General features: G+C 34.8%; 1 pseudogene; it reads left to right on the forward strand.

Annotated features, from left to right (window-relative positions):
• The first annotated feature begins 3,209 nt into the window (after positions 1–3,209).
• Positions 3,210–3,594, forward strand: LOC129517844 (nuclear transport factor 2-like; annotated as a pseudogene).
• The last annotated feature ends 18,925 nt before the right edge of the window (positions 3,595–22,519 follow it).

Below are 22,519 nucleotides of genomic sequence, written 5' to 3' on the forward strand. Positions count from 1 at the left end.
AAATGTTCAATAAACACAAAAGTATGCACAAAAATAAGACCAGAGAAACAAAAAGAGACAGGAAATAGAAAATGAAGGGCATTTAAAGTTGACACTTTAAGGCAAACTATATTAATAGTAATTAAACGTAAGAAGACCTAAACATTCCAATTAAAAGTGGAGATTGTCAGTCTAGATTAGAAAAAACAACAAAAATGAATTCCCAATTAAATGCTATTTACATGACACACAACTTATATATAACAATAGGGTCAAGCATAAAATAATAGTATGAAAAAAGATATAACAAGCAAAAGGAAGCATAAGAAACCTGGAATAGCTACACTGATGCTAGACAAAATAAACCTTTTTTTTTTCTTTTTTGAAAGATTTTATTTATTAGACAAAATAAACTTTAAGAAGGGGTGTTTTATTATAATTAAGAGATCCATTTAACAGGAATACTACAAACCTAAATATTTGGGTACCATATAAAAGAACTTCAAATACATAAAACAAAACCTGATGTTTTCATTTCTAGTTCTCTGCTACATTCTTAATTTTTTTTGATATATGAGACATTTTTAATTGCACAGATGATAACTATTATACAGTTATTTGGTATACCTATTTTTATCTGTTGTATCAGTTGGTTTTTAAAATTTTCTTAACTTTTTAAAAAGATTTTACTTTTGAGTAATCTCTATACCCAATGTGGGGCTCAAACTCAGAACCCTGAGATCAAGAGTCATACACTCTACCAACTCAGGCAGTCAAGCACCCTTCAGTTGGGTTTCGGTCACACATTTTTTCTCATAATTTTCCTACTCATTTTTACTTGTGTGTTAGAAATAACATACAAAAATTACAGAGATAATTCAAATTTAATTTTACTCCGCCTTTGCAACTAACAGCACAGCACAATCATTTCCAGAATATTTAATCTAATCAGAGACTCCAATAATTCAAAGTCAGGCTTTAGGGATCCCTGGGTGGCGCAGTGGTTTAGCACCTGCCTTTGGCCCAGGGCGCGATCCTGGAGACCCAGGATCGAATCCCACGTCGGGTTCCCGGTGCATGGAGCCTGCTTCTCCCTCTGCCTCTCTCTCTCTCTCTCTCTCTCTCTGACTATCGTAAATAAATAAATAAAAATTAAAAAAATAAAAAAAAAATAAAAATAAAAATAAAAATAAAGGTCTAAAAAAAAAAAAAAAACAAAGTCAGGCTTTAGGACCTGGTTAGAATTGGTTGATTTCAGGTTCACTATAGCTTCCAAACCATAACCTTCAGGGTCCCACCCAAACCCTACAGAATTTATATCCATTCCATCTCCCACCACACAAGAAGACAATGATCAATGGCTCTTAAACTTTGTTCTCCCTACATCCTGGTGCACTTATTGGAAGTTAGTTTTGCTTAATGTCCAGTCTCTAAGTAAGTTCCCTGAACCTGCAGATCTCTCTCCATGAAAGCTACTTAAAATGCTGAGTTCACTTCTGTGGATTTTTACTCTTCAATATTTATTTGCCTTGTTAGTTTTCCAATCTCTCTCTCCTTCTCTCTCTGTTCTAATTTTTCAGGTTGTACTCAGGAGAGAGATGGTCTGACTTATCCAGTTTACCTTGATCAGAAGAGCTCCATAATACAAATGAGCACAATGTTCAAACTGTAGTTCTTCATATGCTGCTGACAGCTTGATCAGAAATGGTGATTTCTTTTATACAATTTCCTGGAATTCCTTCAGATTTTTGTTAAGCCCTAGCATATGATTTAGTTTCATTAATATGTGCTAAAATAGGAACCTATAACATACATGAATCTGTAAATATACCTTATTTACTTGATGCTTTTTCTACTAGGTAGTAGATCTATAATAGTAGTAGATTCATTGCTGGTGAAAATCACGTACTCTACAATAAATGGCTTATTTTTCTTAATTTTATATTAATGACTTTATGGATAAAAACTGTAGCATACCACAAAAAAAAATACTGTGTTTATAAAGACGTCTGTTTCCAACAATGGCAGAATAGTCTTTTTCAGCATAACCATTCTGCTGAGGAAAGCTGAAAAAATTATCAAAGATGTTTGTTTGAAGGCAGGATCCAAAGGGACAAGATCTGAAGAAGAGTTATCCAGATAGTAAGAATTGCTGTTTTTTTGTTTTTCCCCATTCTTCTATTAGTTTCAGAGATAAGTGAGTTAAATTCTCATACTGGGATTATTTGCGTCTCCTAGTTCTGTCACTTCCTGCTTTGTCAAGTGAAGCTATATTATTATCTCAATATAAGGTCTGGATGTTAGATCTTTCTCTTGGATTTAGCCTCTTATTATATTGAAATAAGCCAATTTTTTTTTCCTAGTATTACTTTCCTCTCTTAAATCTACCTTGTTCAATTTAAGAATTAAAGACCAACTTTTCAGGCAGCCCGGGTGGCTCAGTGGTTTAGCGCCATCTTCGGCCCAGGGCCTGATCCTGGAGACCCGGGATCGAGTCCCACATCGGGCTCCCTGTATGGAGCCTGTGTCTCTGCCTCTCTCTCTCTCTGTCTCTCATGAATAAAATCTTAAAAAAAAAAAAACTTTTCTCTGCTTAACTGTCACATTGTACATTTTTTCCCATTCTTTTGCATAGCCATGGAGTTCACTTTTAAGATTATATGTATGTTTTTCTGACGATCTGTAACTTTTGAAATGGAGTATTTAGTCTGTTTATATTTATTTTAATACCTGTAGTTTTGGATTTGAATCTTCCATATTATCATTTCTTCTGTTTATTCTTTAAGATATGCTGAGTACAAAACAACCACAAAGAAAACCAAAACCAAAAGAAGAACAAGAACAAAAAAACCTGTACAGTGTAAAATCTGATGGAGAAAAAAATTTACAGAACTAATACCTTAAACTTGAAAAATTTGGTATGCCATCATAAAAAGTCAGAAAAGGTCCTCAATTCAGGAAATCATTTGAAGGACCATTAAACACACATCTTAGTAAAAAATTGTGTTACATTTTAATAGCAATGGGGATTTATATACATCCCTGTAATTATTTACAAGCTTGCTTGATTTAAAATAGATTTCTTTTCAATTTTCTGTTAGAAGTTATTTTAACTACAGTAAAATCAATATTTAAGATTCTTACTGCAACAGATCATGCTGGGCTGCCACTGCCACTGCAGACATCTTGCAGGCTTGTCAGGTTTCAGTGAGGTCAGGTGATGCTCCAGAATGGGAAACAAGCCAATTTGGGAGCAAAATGGACCCAGCTTCATTCAACATTACAACCAGTTATTTAATAAATGATAGAATGCAACTAGGTGCCATTTATCTTGACGCATCATGCCTTAGGTGGGAAGGACAGTGATTCCAGTGGAAAGCTAACATTGTGGAGAAATTGTCTAGCCTTCTGTTCCAGAAAATCTAGCACAGCATCATGGCGCACAATCAGCAGCCCATGCTAGATAGCTGCATCAATCACCAGGATTGTGAGTCAGCTCAAGGCCGATGAAGACCCCATAATGGGATTCCACCAGCTGTTACTAATTAAAGAACATCAAAGATGTTTGAGTTTGCACATGACATGTTCAGGCTTGCCCTGCACAACTTCAACTGACATCCTCTTCTCCCAGCCAGGTACTCACACTGCTTCCTCCCCCGTTCTCTTCCCTATACCATTCATACTCCTCCAGATGCTCCAAATATCATACACAAAGGAGCAGCCCTGTGGCGGGAGCAGGGGCAGTGTACTGCTATTACTGAGGTATTCTGCATGATGTCTGGATGCTAGGCTAGTTGCACCTGGACAGGAGAAGTTTGTGTTGTACCAGCGCATGCCTTGGAAAGACTTACATAACACAGAAGGTTTTGTTTTGTTTTTGTTTTTGTTTTTAAATCTACAGACAAGTTGCTCCCAGTATCCCAAAGAAGTAAGGAGAAAGCAGCTGACCCACCTCTCACATACTGATTTGTTGAGATGTTTCAATGCCTTATAATACAACAAAACCATGAAAATTTTCCTAACAAAATAAAATAAAATTCTCATAGATGGATACTTTAAGAGTGTAATACTAAAATCAGCTTCCACTATAGAAATCACCTGCAGGATGACAGTATTTAAAGTAGATTGCCTAAAATATGTGCACCTTATTGCACATAGTCCTACTGGGCTATGAGGTGATTTCTCTTGATGAAAGTTAACTTATTTTCATTTAAGAATTTTTATGTCAGCAGACCAGATCCATTATTTTAACCACAATAATAATATGTTCAAGCTCACTCTTCATTGAAGCTCTAAAATAATTAACTTTACTAAGCCGCCTTTCATTTTAAAGCAATTCTGGAATGGGAGCCCATTCATTTATACTATTCACTTTATTACATATTTTTAATATAATAAATTAAGCTATGTAAGAGTTATTGACTCTACAGAGGCAATGCTGAGTTTTGTTCTGATCTTGACAATAACATACAATTTATTTTTTTAATTTTTATTTATTTATGATAGTCACAGAGAGAGAGAGAGAGAGAGGCAGAGACACAGGCAGAGGGAGAAGCAGGCTCCATGCACTGGGAGCCCGATGTGGGATTCGATCCTGGGTCTCCAGGATCGCGCCCTGGGCCAAAGGCAGGCGCCAAACCGCTGTGCCACCCAGGGATCCCTACAATTTAATTTTAAGTTAATTTCTATTTAAATATGGAGCTACTGGTATCAATACTCATCTAACAACAGATTTGGCTGCTTCCACACAGTAAGTTTTTTAGGTTTAGATTTTTTTTTTTACTACAAAGGATAACCCCTTATAATTAATTTGTTTCATCCAGAGGCTTCAATGACATCACCATACTTTTAGAATAGTCAAGATATTTATCAAGATTATGAAAAGCAAAATAACTTTTATCTTTCATAACTGTTAAAAATATGGAATGCAAAAAATATGGAATGCAGAGAAGTAGAGATATACGTACAAGGCATATGAAATTACTTATATTTTATGTATCTGCTGTAAGTACCTTTTAGGTGAGGAGAGATATGAAAAGTTCAAATACTATACTAATACAAATACAGCTTTAAGAATAAGTTTATGACTTATCTGAGTGGTTTATTCAAAAGCCCTCAATACATATGAAAGAAAACCACAAAAGTAAAACAAATTAAAAAGCTAAGGTTTTAATATTTTAAAAATATATAAATGTATATTCCAGTTACTAACAGGGGTTCATGAGTCCAATGATAAATATGAATTATATGCTAGCATTCCAAGTAAGGCCCTGACCATTCTGCTGGTGTTATCTGTACCATCAGTGATTTCCTTATTGACCTAAAGAAGCTGCTAGTGCCATATCTTCTAGCAGAAAATGTGCAATGTCAATAGAGTCTTTGAAAATACATGTGGACACAATCGAGTATTGAGATTTTGTAGGTCTCTGTATACAAAAAAGTAACTGGATTCCATGGAAGTGAAAGTATGGTCTAGTTGGTCTAGTATCAAGAAACAAATGGTTAAAACAAAGTACAGAGAAGTAAAATGTAAGATTAAACTAATGGATGTATATTTATTCATTCATGATTTAATAAAGCTGCCAATCTGTGCTAGCCTTGATGGAAGAAAAAGCAATATATATATATATATATCTCCCACCAAAAGAAGTTGCAAAAATAGTACACAGAGTTCCTTTATCTTTATACAGCTTCCCCAAATATTATCATCTTATATAACTATAGTGCTATTGCGCTATTGCCAGAATCTTGGAATTATCACTGGTACAGTACTACTGACTAATCTACAAAATTTGATCAAGTATCACCAAATGTCACATTAATGTCTTTTCACAACTCCAAGATCCCGTCGAGAATGGCACACAGCATTTAGCTGTCATGTCTTCCAACCTGGAGAAGTGTCATGGCCTTGACACTTTTGAAGAGAACTGGCCAATTATTTTGTTGAATGTCCCTCAATTTGAATTTGTGTGATGTTTCTTCATGATGAGTTACAGTTATACATATTTTGCCAAGAATGCTACAGAAGTAAAGAGTTCTTCTCATTACATCACGTCAAGGGGTTAGTTCATGATTTTGATATGTCTTGTTACTGATGATATTAACCTTGATTACTTGGTTAAGGAGGTATCTGTCAGGTTTCTCTACTGTCAAGTTACTATTTTCACCTTTGAAATTAAGATGTATCTTGAAGGGAGAATAATTATAACACTATGAAAAAATCTTCATGAGGAATTTGCAGTGTGTCATCAGTTCATATATGTTAAGTATGTAAAAGTATTATTCTATGTAGAAATTAGAGTGAAAGCATGATGAAGTAATAAATTTTACTGAAAATAGTAACTTTAAAATAGAATTTCATTCTTCCTGTGAACAAGGTATTTTCCTCTAGAGAGACTGTTTATTGCTATTTCTTAGACTTTATTAGTACATCTGCAATAGCAAAGAGAAACAGCTGAGTAGATAAGTATAACAGAACACCACAAGACCTATAGCAAAGTATCTTTCCCCCAGAGTATGCTGATCAGGAAAACATCGCCACCAGATCTTAGTGAAATCAGTGCAGCAAAAAAATAGAGTAAAGGCTGGCCCTCAAAGCCTTCTGTATATTGCAAGAAGATTCTGCTTAAATGGTAATCCTTTTGTTATTTTTTTTAATATTTTATTTATTTATTCATGAGAGACACAGAGAGAGAGAGGCAGAGACACAGGCGAGGGAGAAGCAGGCTTCATTCAGGGAGCCCCATGTGGGACTTGATCCGGGGTCTCCAGGATCACGCCCTGGGCTGAAGGTGGCACTAAACTGCTGAGCCACCCGGGCTGCCCCCTTTTATTATTTTGAACAAAAATAATCGCTCTTAAAACTTTCCATAACAAGTCTCTCTTCTTCTTCTTCTTCTTCTTCTTCTTCTTCTTCTTCTTCTTCTTCTTCTTCTCTCTCTCTCTCTCTCTCTCTCTCTCTCTCTCTCTCACACACACACACACACACACGTATTACACACACACGCAAAGTTCCAATGAAGCATTATTTACAAAAACAGGTGGTAGATGGATTTGGTGAACAGGACCATATTTTGCTGATCCCTGCTTGGACCACTTGGAGCAGGATTTCTCCACCTTGGCACTGTTGATATTTGGGGCTGGATAATTTTTTGTCTTGGGGGATCTGCCCTGTGCATTGTAGGATGTTGAACAACATTCCTGGCCTCTACATACTAGATGTCAATAGAGCTCCCTCACCTCAGTGATCACTCCAAATGCCTCCCCATCCTGCCAAATGTCCCCTGGGAAACAAAATCACTACCAGTTGAGAACCACTGCTCTTGTTTCCTGGCTGGAAAAAGCAGACTTACTCCATTTTTTTCATTGTTCTTTGTTGTTGTTGTTGTTTTTTCTCAGGACTGGCTGGTATTTATTTTTTGGGTTTTTTTTTTTTTTAAGGTTAATTTTATTTCTTTACTACTTGCCATGGATTTTCAAGGGAAAATACCTTAGAATGACAAGAATTTTACAACAGTTTCTCACTTAAGTCCAGAAGCTGTTTCCTATTACCTTTTTTTAAAAAATATTTTATTTATTTATTCATGAGAGACACAGGGGAAAAGCAGAGACATTGGCAGAGGGAGAAGCAGGCTCCTCGCATCCTGGAACTCCAGGATCATGCCCTGAGTCAAAGGCAGACGCTCAACCACTGAGTCACCCAGGCATCCCAGGCTGGCATTTCTGAATTGAGAACTTCTCTTATACTCAGGTTGGGATATACAGAAGGCAAAAAAAAAAAAAAAAACCTCCAGGGACTCAACTCTGACTCCTTTCTGGAATACTAAGGGCCCTAGCGGTATTGGCCTTCTTTTCTCCACCTTTCATAGTCTTCTGCTGTTTGTTTCATTTATCTTATCCAAGTTTTAGGAATAAGAAACACAAGGACTAGTATTTTATACTCCCAGATATGTATTCGTAAAAGATGACACTTATCTGAGGATATGTAGTATCATGCTTAAAAAGCAGTTAAAAATTCAGTAGCCAAGTATAATGAATTATGAAATCAACTCCTGGATCTACTATATTAAAGGGATATGAAACCCTGTGCAGGATACATAGGCTCTGCTACTCAGTTTTTTCAGATATAAAATTACAGGTATTAATATCCAACTCATAGTTGCATGTAATATCATCTCATTTAACTCATAAGGCTAAATGAGTTACTACATATAAATAATAGGGACCAGTGTTCGTTAATACTAAATACTATATATTACATATCACTAGTGTCTTTTTTTAATTATAATTATCTGGAAAAATACTGACAAGTAACTTTACAAACATCATGCTAATGATTATTAATGCTCCATACTCATAGCCACCCATCCCAAAGTGAAAACAAGAATCATCGAGAAACAAATTTTTCAAAACTGGAAGAGAAGCACTTGGATCTGGACTAATTTAATGCATTATTTTAAAAGGGTTGAAAAGTGGGGCATTTGATACTCTAAGGTATTTCAAATCATGGATTTAAATACCAGAACTACAAGGGCCCCATTATAGTATTTTCCTTTAAGTAATTGTTCTCCCCGCTAAAAGACATAACAGAGAAAGGACTAGTATTTCATTAAGGCGGTACCTACTCTCATTCTCTCTAGAACAACATTTGCCTCCGGTGCAAGGGCACACATTAATCTCTCTTCACGGAAGGATTTTCACCCCCTGTCAACTTGTAGAGTAGAGGTTCTTTCCATCCTTCAAAATTCATCATATGTCATCTAAGGTTATAAAGCTAAACACTAGAAAAAAGAAACCCACATACAGTTTACACAGCCAAAGAGAGAAAACAAAGAAAACATTTAATTAAAAAAAAAAAACATAAAAGAACTAAGACCAAATACCCGTATATCAGTAAGTGGAAATGGGATGAAAATTCACATATTAAAAGTAACAAGTTGAACAGATAAAAGTAACACTAGCAAATATATGCTGTATCTAATGTGTGTATCTAAAATGATTTAAAAGCAAAAGTATGAACCAAGCTGTGCCATGATATTAATGCTAGACATTACAGAATTCTTTTTTTTTAAAGGATATGACTTTTTTTTTAATTTTTATTTATTTATGATAGTCTCACACACACACACACAGAGAGAGAGAGAGAGGCAGAGACACAGGCAGAGGGAGTAGCAGGCTCCATGCACCGGGAGCCCGACGTGGGATTCGATCCCGGGTCTCCAGGATCGCGCCCTGGGCCAAAGGCAGGCGCTAAACCGCTGCGCCACCCAGGGATCCCCGACATTACAGAATTCTTAAAGAAGAAAACAAATGTTATAAAAAAACACTATTCATAGTGATTAAAAAATTGTGATTTTTAAAAAAGATTTTATTCATTTATTCATGAGAGACACACACAGAGAGAGAGGCAGAGACACAGGCAGAGGGAGAAGCAGGCTCTATGCAGGGAACCCGATGAGGGACTCAACCCCGGGCCTCCAGGATCACACCCTGGGCCAAAGGCGGAACTAAACCGCTGAGCCCCTGGGGCTGCCCCAAAATTGTGATTAATATTTAGCTACTGAACCTAACAAAATGTTGAAAATGTAAAATATAGACTTTAATAACAAAATTAAGGGAAATGATGAATGAGAAACCGATTTTAACCTACCATGAATAGCTAATAAATAAGTCACATAATTTTCTTGAGTAGTTTACCATATAATCTAACAAGAAAAAATGTAGTAATAGGATTTGTATTGCCTTATTTTGAATTTCTCCAGAAGCAAGTCTTGAGACAAGAATTCCTGTGAAATATATTTTTTAGGGAAGACGAGGAAGATAAGTAGTGAAGAGAAAAGGTGTATAGTGAAAGGCAAGCATCCCATAAAGGGTGCACAATTAAACTACCTGTCACAGATTAATCACACAGAAAAACTCCAGGAAATGGTATAAAATATGACCACATTTTCCCATCCAATGGAGGGAGGCAGCTAGGGTATTTAAAAAAAAAAAGATTTTATTTATTTATTTGACAGAGAGATAGAGAGAGCCAGAGAGCACAAGCAGGGGGAATGGCAGATGGAGAGAGAGAGAGGCAGGCCCCCCACCAAACACAGAGCCCAATAGGGGGCTCAATCCTGAGATCCCAGGATCATGAGCCAAGCCAAAGGCAGGTGCTTAACCTACTGAGACACCCAGGTGCCCCAGGCAGCTAGGGTATTTATATACTGTATCCCTTCAGTTGAGAGTTGTGGGGCATGTGTTAAATCAGAGCTTCTGGATTACTCATTGGAATAAAACAGGTTTCTAAAATTTCAGAAAAACTTTGTGTCAGAGGGATACGGACACTTGCAACTGGAAGTTCAAAGATGCACAATGAAAACCGTAAGGTCTGAGAGGTATGAGCAGGGTACTATAGTATAAGGCAACCGCTAAAACTAAGCGTATGTTAGATCACAAAGGAAATTACAATGCATTTAAGAACGGGAAAAAAAGCCGAATTTTCTGACTACGGTAGTGTAATACTTAAAATTAAGGAGGAAATAAAATCTAAAACTATCTCAAGAAATTTAAAAATTAGAGAAAAAACACTATTATAAACCTGTTAGATTAAAGGTGAACTTCAAATCAAAACTACGCAATACAGAAACAATAATGATAAAGGACGTGTTTTAAAGACAAATAATGCTAAAGCTAATCTTAGTAAAAAAAAAAAAAACAACAACAACAACAACAAAAATCGAGAGCCTTAAACTCATATACTCCTAAATAAGGAATAGTATTTTTTTAAATTGTTACATTTTCAATGTTAGAAGTTTTGGGAAAAAAAGCTAACATATACACATGGAAATAACAAAGTCTTAAAAGTTTAAAATTTTAAAGTCTTAAATCAGTAGTATTATTAAATCTCCAAAACCAGTTAGTTTATATATTTTTAGTTTTTTTTTAAAGATTTTACTTCTTTATTTGAGAGAGACAGAGAGGGAGAGAGCAGAAGCAGGGGGAGGGGCAGAGGGAAGAAACAAGCAGATTCCATGTTGAGCAGGGAGCCAGACTTGGGGCTCCATCTCAGGACCCAGAGATCATGACCTAAGCTGAAGGCAGATGCTTAACCAACTGAGCCCACCCAGGTGCCCCAGTTTATATATTTTTAAATGATAACATGGTACTAGATTAATATATAAAAAAAGGTAAATTTCTATGATAGCAAAATTAAAAATGAGTAAAGGAAGGGGTATCTGGGTGGTTCAGTAGTTGAGCATCTGCCTTCAACTCAGGGCATGATGCTAAGGTCCTGGGATCAAGTTCCCCTCCAGGGAGCCTGCTTCTCCCTCTGCCTATGTCTCTGTCTCTCATGAATAAATAAATAAAATATTTTAAAAAAATGAGTAAAAGAGGATCCCTGGGTGGCTCAGCGGTTTAGTGCCTGCCTTTGGCCCAGGGCGTGATCTTGGAGTCCTGGGATGGAGTCCCACATCAGGCTCCTTGCATGGAGCCTGCTTCTCCCTCTGCCTGTGTCTCTGCCTCTCTCTCTGTGTCTCTCATGAATAAATAAATAAAACCTTTAAAAAATAAAATAAATAAAAATAAATAAAAATGAGTAAAGGAAAAAAGAAAATTAACAGATATGTAATGAAGTTCTTTAAAACAATTTGTGTAAAATTCTCTGAAAACTAGGATTAAATGTATCATAGAAATAACATAAAGTATCAAAATTAGCCCCAGAAGAAATAGAAAATCTAAACAAGTCAGTAATTTGATGTAAATTAATTCTAAAATACTTGATTAAAAGCCCTACTAAAAACTGAAGTCCAGATGGTTTCATAGTAAGTAATTTTAAACCAAGAATTTAATTCCAATGCAATGTAAAATTTTCAGGTGATGTTTAAAAATATTTTTGATTATTAGAAAAATACTGATAACAAAATTAAAATGAGTATAATTTATTAATATTAATACTCGGGTAAGAAATCATGTGTTAAAAAGAGAAGACACTGGTATTTTAAAATAATTATATAACTTTAGACTAGAGTCTCTAATATCTGGGAAAGTATCTGCCACATTTTAGGCACACAATAAGTATTATGGCATGAATGAATAATGACAGGAATACAAGGGTGGTTCAAAATTGGCAATTCTAATAAATATATATAATGTAATATACATATTATATTGTATATATATGTAATATGTGTAAATATATATGTATATACGCATACATATATATGTATATATAATATAGATGTACGTGTGTATATGTATATAATGTAATTCATGTATATCTACATAAATAACATACATAGTGTAATACATATATAATACATGTATAATTTAAGTAGATCAGAGAAAAAATGAATGATTAACATGTTGCATTAAAAACACACAGAATAATAGTACCGATTTTTTAATTAAAATATAATTGACATATAACATTGTATAAATTTAAGGTGTACAATGTGTTGACTCGATACATTTATATATTTGCAATATGATTACCACTATAGAGTTAGCTAATACCTCTGTATAACATCACATAATTACCATTTCTTTTTTGTGGTGAGAACAATTAAGATCTAGTCTCTAAGCAATTTTGAAGTTATAACACAGTGGTGTTATCCATAGTCACTATACTGTGCATTAGATCTCCAGGACTTCTTTATATTGTTTAAGGGTATAAACTTAGACAAGTAGTAAATGTGTCCGGCAGTCTTGATTTTTAAAAATTGTCTATATTGAAAATCAAGGAAAGTATCACGCTTAATGAAAAAACACTACATAGATGCTCACAAGTAGTTTTAAAAAGGACTGTTTTTCCACACCATGTGCCAAAAAACACTAGGATAATTCTATAAAAATTTAGAAAAGCTAAAGAACCCTGAATAACAACATTATTATTTAAACTGTTCTAAAATTCCAAGTAGTTTCAAATGTAAGCAGCATGCATTTGTGTATGTGCATTGTGTGTGTAAAAAGACAAGATATTAAATAGGAAAAAAGGTGCAAAATTTATTATCAGGCAGCTAAGAAAATAAAAATGACTAAAAATATAAAAGATGTTTAACTTTAAGAAATGCAAACAACATTTTTTCAACCATAAAATTATGAAAGTTAAGTAAAACTATGACTTCACATGATATGGAAAAAGAGTCTATTTTAAAACTACCTGTGAGCAAAAAAAAAAAAAACAAAAAAACAAAACAAAAAAAAAAACAAAACTACCTGTGAGCATCTAAATAAGTTTAACATTTTTGGAGGCTATTTTTTTCAATGTCCAAGAAAATTTAAGCTTCAGAAACTCCTTGACCTTGCAATTTTTGCTGAGGAATCACTCCACAGTCCTATTCAAAAACTATGACGAGAACTAATTTCAGTATCATTTAAAATTTTGTACTGATTTTAACAGCAAAAATCAACTTATATGTCCAACACCTTAAGAATGATTAAAAGCGCATGTGCACCCATTTAATGAAACAGAGTAAAACTTAAAAAAAAAGATTCAGGGAGCATTATACATGCTACTATTATAGTAATGTTCTCCATTACAAGTATAGACAGAAAATGTTAATATCTTTTAGGAAAGGAGCTAAGAATTCTTATAGTGAGGCATAAGAGAAAAGCTTAATGTTTATAATTTCACATGCTTTTTATCCTGTGCATGTAACATGTTTATGCTTATATATATTTTATATCCATCTATAGAGTCTATATATCGAGGTTTGAAAAGAGTTTCCTATGACATATTACTAGGAAAAGATTAACTGCACATTCCATTTAGAAAAATTTATGCCACTTGGTGTTGAAAATAAAGTAAATATTACACATCCTCCTCAGGATCTACTATATATATATGTATATATATGTATATATATATATGTATTTATATATACAAATATATGTAATCAGGTTGCTACAATACAAGCAATCTCAAATTATTCAACTCTAGAAAAAGAAGGGAGTGGAAACCACATTTGTGTTTTGATGATAGAAAAGTAGTTATCTATAACAAGAGACACTTATTTTATTTTTTTAAGTTTTTATTTAAATTCCAGTTAGTTAACATACAGTGTAATATTAGTTTCAGGTGTACAATATAGTGATTGAATGCCTCCATATAACACTCAGGGCTTATCAATGAACTACTTATTTTTTATTACTAAAGATTTATTTATTTATTTATTTATTTATTTATTTATTTATTTGAAAGAAAGAGAGAGGGGGGGGAGAGAGAAAATGCAAATGGATTAGTGGTAGAAGGAGAGGGGAAAGGGAGAGGGTGAGAATCTCAAGCCAACTCCAGGCTGAGCATGAGCTCAAGTAGAACTTAGTTTCATGACCCCCGAAATCATGAACTCAGCTGAAACCAAGAGTCTGACACTCAACTGACTGAACCACCCAAGTGCCCCAATAGGTACGGATCTTAAACTTCAGAACTTGACTTTTTAGAAGTGTGCAGCATGATCTTCTATTTTTTTTTATTTTTTTAAAGGTTTTATTTATTTATTCATGAAAGACATAGAGAGAGAGAGAGAGAGAGAGAGAGAGAGAGAGGCAGAGAGAGAGGCAGAGACACAGGCAGAGGGAGAAGCAGGCTCCATGCAGGGAGCCCGACGTGGGACTCGATCCCCGAACTCCAGGATCACACCCTGGGCCAAAGGCAGGCGCTAAACCGCTGAGCCACCCAGGGATCCCAAGGTCTTCTAAAAATATGTACGCCAGTGGCTTTTTAAGATGCTTTGGCAAAATGGGCAAACCCACTGTAAATGTATTACAGTTTTTTTGGAAGATTATCCAGATTCATTTGAGAAATAAAATTTCTCAGTGACAGCTATAAATGAGCCCCGATGTTAGTACAAAAGATTCAGGGATTTTTGATTGTGCCTTTGCAGAAATAACTTGGAGTAGGAAAACTGTGGACTTTATTCATGTTTCAGATTTATTTTTCCATTCTCTAACCTTATTAATGCATTAGAAATCCAAATATTAGAAAGAGTGCACAATATAATGAATAAATCACAATTTGTTTATTTTTTAAAATGTATATAATTTAATTCATTTCTATATTATAGTTATTGTCTGCTTTTAAAATATTGTTGAGTAGTCTTATCTAGCTATAGCTAAAAAAAATAACTTGGGAATCTGTTCCTGGACCAAACACCCAAAATAGATATTTTCCATTAGAATAAAGAACAAAGCAAGAGAGATGTAGAACTGAGTGAGACCTTAAAGGGGAATTTAAAGCTACATCCCAGCAGATACATAAATAGTTGTTCTGGCTACACCCTAGAACATAGAGTTCTAAGTAAACAACAGATACCTAAAATGTAGGACAAAATTAACATAATTATAGTAAAATGTATACAATGGATAAACTAGAAATATAAAAAGAAATACATTTCTAATACCCTACAAAACAAAATACTTGCTAGATAGTATTATGGTATTTTGTCTCCTACAAGTATTTCTATTCAGTAAATTTAAGAGGTTGATTTGAAGCTGATTCTGCTCTCCCATGTTCAATGCAAATAGCCTTGAGCAGTTGAAATGGTAAGTAATACTAAGACATCAGCATATTTTGATGAGTCTTCCAATTAGAGAATAATTTTAGCTACAGATAAAACCATTTTACGATTTTGTCAATCTTTTTTGCTATCACTTGATTAAAATGCTATCATGAATCTTAAAATATCAAAACTTTAGAAATTAACACATTCTAGAAATGCAAAATACATGAGGCTCAAAATTATATTCTATGATAAACATGCATCCATATTTTTAATATTCACAAGGCTGAAAAATAATCTAAAATAAGTTAAGCATATTTTTCAATCAAATTTCTTGCTCACATGGTCATTTGAGGCACATGTCTTTTAGGGGCAGCTGTACTATTAAAATTATGTTTGATCAGGGGCAAACTGGGTAGCTCAGTTGGTTAAGCATCTGACTTCAACTCAGATCATGATCTCGGGGGTCCTGGGACAGAGCTCCACATGGGGCTCTACACTCAGTGGTGAGTCTGCTTATCCCTCTGCCGGCCCCTCCCTCTGCTTGTGCTCTCTCTCAAATAAATAAAAAAATAAAATCTTTAAAGAAAACTATGTCTAAATGTAAGAATATATTTAAAGCATTTTTCTTATAATGTTGGCTGTATATCAAAGATGAAAAAATTCTAAAAATCTGGTCAATTATCATTTATTAAATTCCATGAAAACACAGTAAATGTTTTTCAATGGATTTTAAAAAGCATGGTACATGCTGGCTTATTCATAGTGGCTTATTCAATGCATATTTGTTGAACAAAGGATTGAATTACATATATTTGCCAATTACATTCATATTCCATTGGCCTTAATTATGTGAAAAAAATAGTAAAAGAATTTGCTATACTTTTAATCAAATAAGATCAAAATATAAATGGATTTCCTATTATCCTCAAACCAATATGTAAATTACAGCACAGTGAGGAACTCAAGATGGGTGTTAAAAATCTTTGCACAGTACAACACATATATGGGCAAAGAAAAGACATTTATTTATTGGATGAATGAATAAATGAAACCTGAATCATGAGTCAGAAAAAAATAGCCAAAGAGTTTTGTACCTCAGCAGTTGAGGAAGTCAATATAATGTGATAAATTTAATAGCAAGTAAATCAAATGTGCTATGGGAGCACCTATGGAAGTGTTCAAATGAGAGCTGAGGTTCAGGAAAACCTGCCAGAGGAATATTAGCATGAGCTAAATTTTGGTGCATGAAATTTTAAACACCCTGAGAAAAGAGAACAGTGCATTTGAGAAATTACCTTTCTTTGCCATGGTTGTGGCAGATAATAATCATCATGGAGAAGCTAATTAAAAACAAAAACCAAAACCTGGAAAAAGATCCATTAGAAATGGCAGTATGGAGAACATGGGTAAACTCAGTGTCTGCTGGTGTACGAGTCTGTGTGTTTAAGTAACTATAACTTAGGGATCCCTGGGTGGCTCAGTGGTTGAGCATCTGCCTTCAGCCCAGGGCGTGATCCTGGAGTCCCGGGATGAGGTCCCACGTCAGGATCCTTGCATGGAGCCTGCTTCTCCCTCTGCCTGTGTCTCTGCCTCCCTCTCTCTCTCTCTGTGTCTCTCATGAATAAATAAATAAAATCTTAATTAATAAATAAATAAATTAGACTTAATTGTGTTAAAACTATATATTTATTTAGGGAGAACTGATACCTTAATAATGGTCAGTCTTCTAATCTAGGACATGATATATCTTTTCATTTGCTCAGATCTTCTTTGATTTATTTCATCATCAGAGTTTAGCAGATTCCTGCATACCAATCCTACTCAGATATTTTTAGTTATACAGAGTACCCCTTACTCATCTGTAATGATATTTACTGTTTCATTCCTAATATTAGTAAATTTTGTCCTCTCCATTTTATGGTTAAAAACTTTATTGATTTCTTCAATGAACCAGCAATTGATTTCACTGCTTTTTTCCTACTGTTTCATATTTTCAATTTAATTGATTTCTGCTCTTATCTTTACCATCCCCTTATGTCTGCTTGTTTTGGATTTATTTTGTTCTTTTCTAGGTATTTGAAGTAGGTATGTGGATTTTTTATTTAAGGCTTTCCCTCTTTTGTAATGCAAATATTTAGTGCTATAAGTTTTATGCTCAGTATTACTTTAGCTGTGTCCCAGAAATTTTGATATCTTGCATTTTCATTTTCATTCAGTCTGATCTATTTTTTACCTCTTTTGAGACTTCCTCTTTGACCCATAAAATATTTAGAAGCATGTCATCTAATTTGTGTTTGAGATTTTTGTTTCTATTACTGATTTCTAGTTTGTTTCCTTTATAGTCAAAGAACATACTTTATATGATTTTAATCCATTAACATTTTTTGAGATTAGTTATATGGTCCAGGATATGGCCTGTCATGGTGTATGTTCCTTGTGGACTTGGGGGGAAAATGTGTATTCTGCTGTTGCCTGGAGTGTCCTAAAAATGTCAATTATATTCTGTTTGAGGATATTTTTCAATGAAATAGACCTGAGGCATGCAATTCAGTAGGAATCCTGGCAATGTAGATCGAGTTAAGGCTTACTAAAATAAATAAATAAATAAATAAATAAATAAATAAATAAATAAATAAATAAACAGTTATTTTGTGTGCCGTGTTTTGTTTTATAATTCAACGTCTGATATATAGTTTATGACAGGAAGAGAATTTACCACGATTGTAATAGTGAGGCTCTAGCTTAAAATATCTACACCAATATATACATTATTTCATTGCTTCTATATCCTATTCTGACTTCTGCATTAACATAGCCTTTTGAGGACATCAAACAAGAGGCAACACTGAAATTGCACAGGATAATAAAATCATTTTTCCATGAGGTTTTTGTACTATTAGAGTGGATATTGTCAATGGAGACTAGGAAAATCATAAGGGTATTCATCTTTGTCTCCATTTAGTGGCTAGTATTGTCTCCCTCCCAAAAGTGGATTTATACTAATTTTGTCTATAGCCAAGAATGGTTAATTTAGCATATCAAAGTAAATGAAATTATACCCAGGTTGCTCATAATAATCAACACACAGGAAAAATTAACTAAGCTAGTATTAAATGAATGTGAAGATAAGAAATACTGAAGAGAAATGTAATACCTTCTGAGTCTTCAGTAACTTGGATAGGATGAAAACAATTTTAAACTTAAGCAAAATATTACATTTTAAGAAAAATATTAAACAAAAAGTATCATTATAGCTTAGTCAATAAATATATCTAGTAGCTTTCTTTGGCTTCTGTAGTTGTCAATGCAGTCAGCAGAAGTTGAAGGATTTGAGGACTGCATCCCATTGTCATGCCTCTTTCCATCCAAATATGAGCTTAATTATAAAACTCCTCACAAAGTACTATAAAATACACTGAAGTTTTATTTGGGCTAAGGCGGGCCTATAAAACAGATAACTCTGTAATAACTGTTTGCACATTTGTAGTATTGTTTATTAATATATGTAGTTGCAATCAGCCATCACTGAAGAAGCTTTATTGAAATAAATTTGCAGTAATATACAAACTAAAGGATAGTACATAAGCCTTCTTTTTTTTTTATTTATGAGAGAGAGAGAGAGAGAGAGAGAGAGAGAGAGAGGAAGAGGGACAAGCAGGCTCCATGCACCGGGAGCCTGACGTGGGATTCGATCCCGAGTCTCCAGGATCGCGCTCTGGGCCAAAGGCAGGCGCCAAACCGCTGCGCCACCCAGGGATCCCCATAAGCCTTCTTAATTAGAGTTTATGCAGTCAATAAAGTACATAGGAACACAAAAGCACATTTCATTTTTTTCCCTAGGAAATCAATATCCACAATAGAAAATAAATGTCAAATTGAAGCCCTGAATTTTGTGATCATGAGGTATATTGAAAATAGCTCTGGGCTGGGGCTCAAGGCACTAGGGTTCTAATCCAATTTAGTCACTATCATTGACTTTGAAAATATAACACCTTTTTAGAGACTTAGTTTCTCTTCCTAATTTAATTCATGGTCTTGTTACTAAAGTGTCACTGAATGCACATTTCTAAGAGAGGACCATAGGACTCAACGAGTAGGAACAGATTCACCATAATTATTGCCTGTAATCTTTCAAAGTCCTAGATCTATCTAACAACTTGTGGGATTTTGTTACTGCTGCTAAACTCAATAGTAGAACCATACATGAAAGCATGGTCAGCATTTAAGAATCCTCATTACCTTGTTAGTGTCACAGGGTAAGAATAAAGAATTTCTGTGAACCTAAAGCCAAATATGTTTTAATATTTCATAAATATGGAATTAAGCACAACACTAGGCTATTGTTTCTGCCCATATACTCACTTTGACTATCCCATTTCCTTGAACATAACCTTCTGTGATATTATTATTATTTTGGACTTACTCTTCTTTGTTACTTGGATTCCTTACCCCTATCCAAGTGATAAACTTCTATTTATCTTTAGTACACAAATCAAAAATTCTAGGTTGATATTAAGATATTCGAGTAACTGAAAGCTTTGCTAATCTTCCTATTTGCCCAACAAAAGGAGTGTTTGAAACTAATAATAAAAAGAGAACATATTCTAAAACCAGGTGTATTTTATATGGCCTCCTATAATAACAGAGATAATGAAGACAAAAATATATTAACAGCTGATTTGATATTAACCATCCCAAGTCAATGTGCATAATTTGGACAACAGTATTAACCAAGAATACTGTTAAGCTTTTTAAATATCAGCATATGCCCCATGTTAATAAATAATTTCTTAATTGGCCTCAGTGATTGAGAAAGAGCCAGATTCAATGTATCTTAAGTATCTTCAAACACTGGGTGTAGATAGATTTTTGCTGTTGATTATGTTCAAGGACGAGTCAACAAACAATAATTAAAGCATGGATTCTATGAGAATAAACTACAACTGAAGAGAAAAAGTCTAGGAACAGTCACAAATACATATGCATGAAAAAAGACAGTAATATGTAAGGTAAGAAGAGTTAAGCATTTTGTAGGAATTAAAACACTCACGTTGCCATTCAAGTTTGGAAATATATATATATTCTTAGATTTCTAAGGTTTGAGTAAATAGAACCACCTAGTACTTCAGCTAAAGATGTTGATTGAATATATTTTCAAAGGTCACCAGAAAACAAAAACAAAGTAACAATACAAGAATTGGAAAGTGCAGTTGAAAAATACTGGCAGTTATTAATAAAATCACCTTGAGTCTTTGACAGACTTATATATCCAACTGTCAACTTCACATATCTACTTGGACGTTTAATCGACATCTCACACCCAACACAGCCCAAATGAAATTCCTGAAATCTCCCTCAAAAATATTCACTTAAAGCCTTTGCCATCTCAGTTAACAACAACTCTATCCTTCTGGTTGCTCAGGCCCTAAACCTTGGGTTCATCCTTGATGCCTCAATTTACCTCACAGCCCTCATATCAATCACTACAAAGTCTTTTTGGCTCTATGTAGTGGGTGCTGTGTTACATATACCACCTGGATCCCCCTTCAGGACAGAAGGATTTATTTCCCCAGATGCTGAGTGGTGCTGAAAGACAGCTGTAATTGGGCCACCTGGGTGGCTCAGTCCCTTAAGCATCTATCTGCCTTTGGCTCAGGTCCTGATCCCAGAGTCCTGGGATCCAGCCCCACGTTGGGCTCTCTGCTCAGTGGGGAGCCTGCTTTCTCCCTTTCCCCATGCCTCTCTCAAATAAATAAAATCTTAAAAAAGGAAAAAAGAGAGTGAGCAAGAGAGACAGCCTTAATCTACTAGATCTCCTCCAGAAGCGGCTCCACTGAAGGAGTTAGCTTGCTCACGGTCACTGTTACTGGTCAGTATGGGGGTAGGGTATGAAGGCCTGCCTCCCTTGCCCCACTTCTGGGGCCACCTCAACGCCAGAGCTCCTCCTCATCCTGCTGTCTGAAGCTCTCATTGACCCTGCAGGGCAGCCTGACCTCCCCTTTCTGTGAAATCCTGCTTTCCTCCTCTTCCTGCTGACTAATGTTGATGGCAAGGGCACTCCCTAATAAAATCTGTGCGCATTCATCTTTATCCTTGAGTTTGCTTTCTGGGGAACCCCACCTTCAATAGTTGGGCCAGAAGTAGTCAGATATCCAGTATTTTCGGCTGTTGAGCTAGTAATGAGGATTCTACTACTAATGTAGGTAGAGTACACATATTCCCTGGAACAAGTAACAGTAAAATGTTTAGAATTTTTACTCTGGCTAACCGGGGTGGTATTCTAGTAAAAGGAAATAAACAAGTAGGTGTGATGATAATATCAGGCGTTTGAGAAAAATAAAGGAAGTAGTCTCTATAAAGACAGTGGAAATAGATACTGTTGTACATAATTGACACTTGGGGAATAGTCGGGTTTTTTTGTTTTTGTTTTTGTTTTTTTTAAAGGCTTATAGTGATTAATTGACAATTAAAAGTCAAGTGTAAAAACCAGAAAGCCTCCTGGGAAGTTTATAAAAAAGATTCTCTCTCCTGCAGCTGGAGGGCAGCCAGGCTCAGGAATTATCCTAAAATTGGCAGAGCTCAAAGAAAGATTAAACTCCCCCAAAAAGAGTAGGTCTGTAAAACCAAGATGAATGGATGAACAAAACATAGCATGCAATGGAACACATCTGAGCAAAAAAAGAACAAAGTCCCAATACATGCTACAAGCATGAATGAAGCTTGAAAACACTATGCTAAGCGATAGAAGACAGTAACTAAGGACCATATATTATATTTTCAATTTGTATGGAATTTTGAGAAAAAGACAACTGTAGATACAGAAAGTGGATGAGTAGTTGCCTGAGGCCTGGAATGGTAGTAGGGATCAACTATACATGGGCATATGGAAACCTGATGGTGTGATGTGTTCTGGATGACAGCAGTAGATAAACAACTGCAGAGAATCATTAAAACTCACTGAATTGAACACTTACAATAGGTGGCATCAATGATGTGTGAATTACACCTACATGGATTTGAAGAAAAAGAAAAGTGAATCCAAAAAATAGAAAATC

The sequence above is a fragment of the Nyctereutes procyonoides genome, unplaced genomic scaffold, assembly GCF_905146905.1.
Source record: "Nyctereutes procyonoides isolate TBG_1078 unplaced genomic scaffold, NYPRO_anot_genome, whole genome shotgun sequence".
Taxonomy (NCBI): Eukaryota; Metazoa; Chordata; class Mammalia; order Carnivora; family Canidae; genus Nyctereutes; species Nyctereutes procyonoides.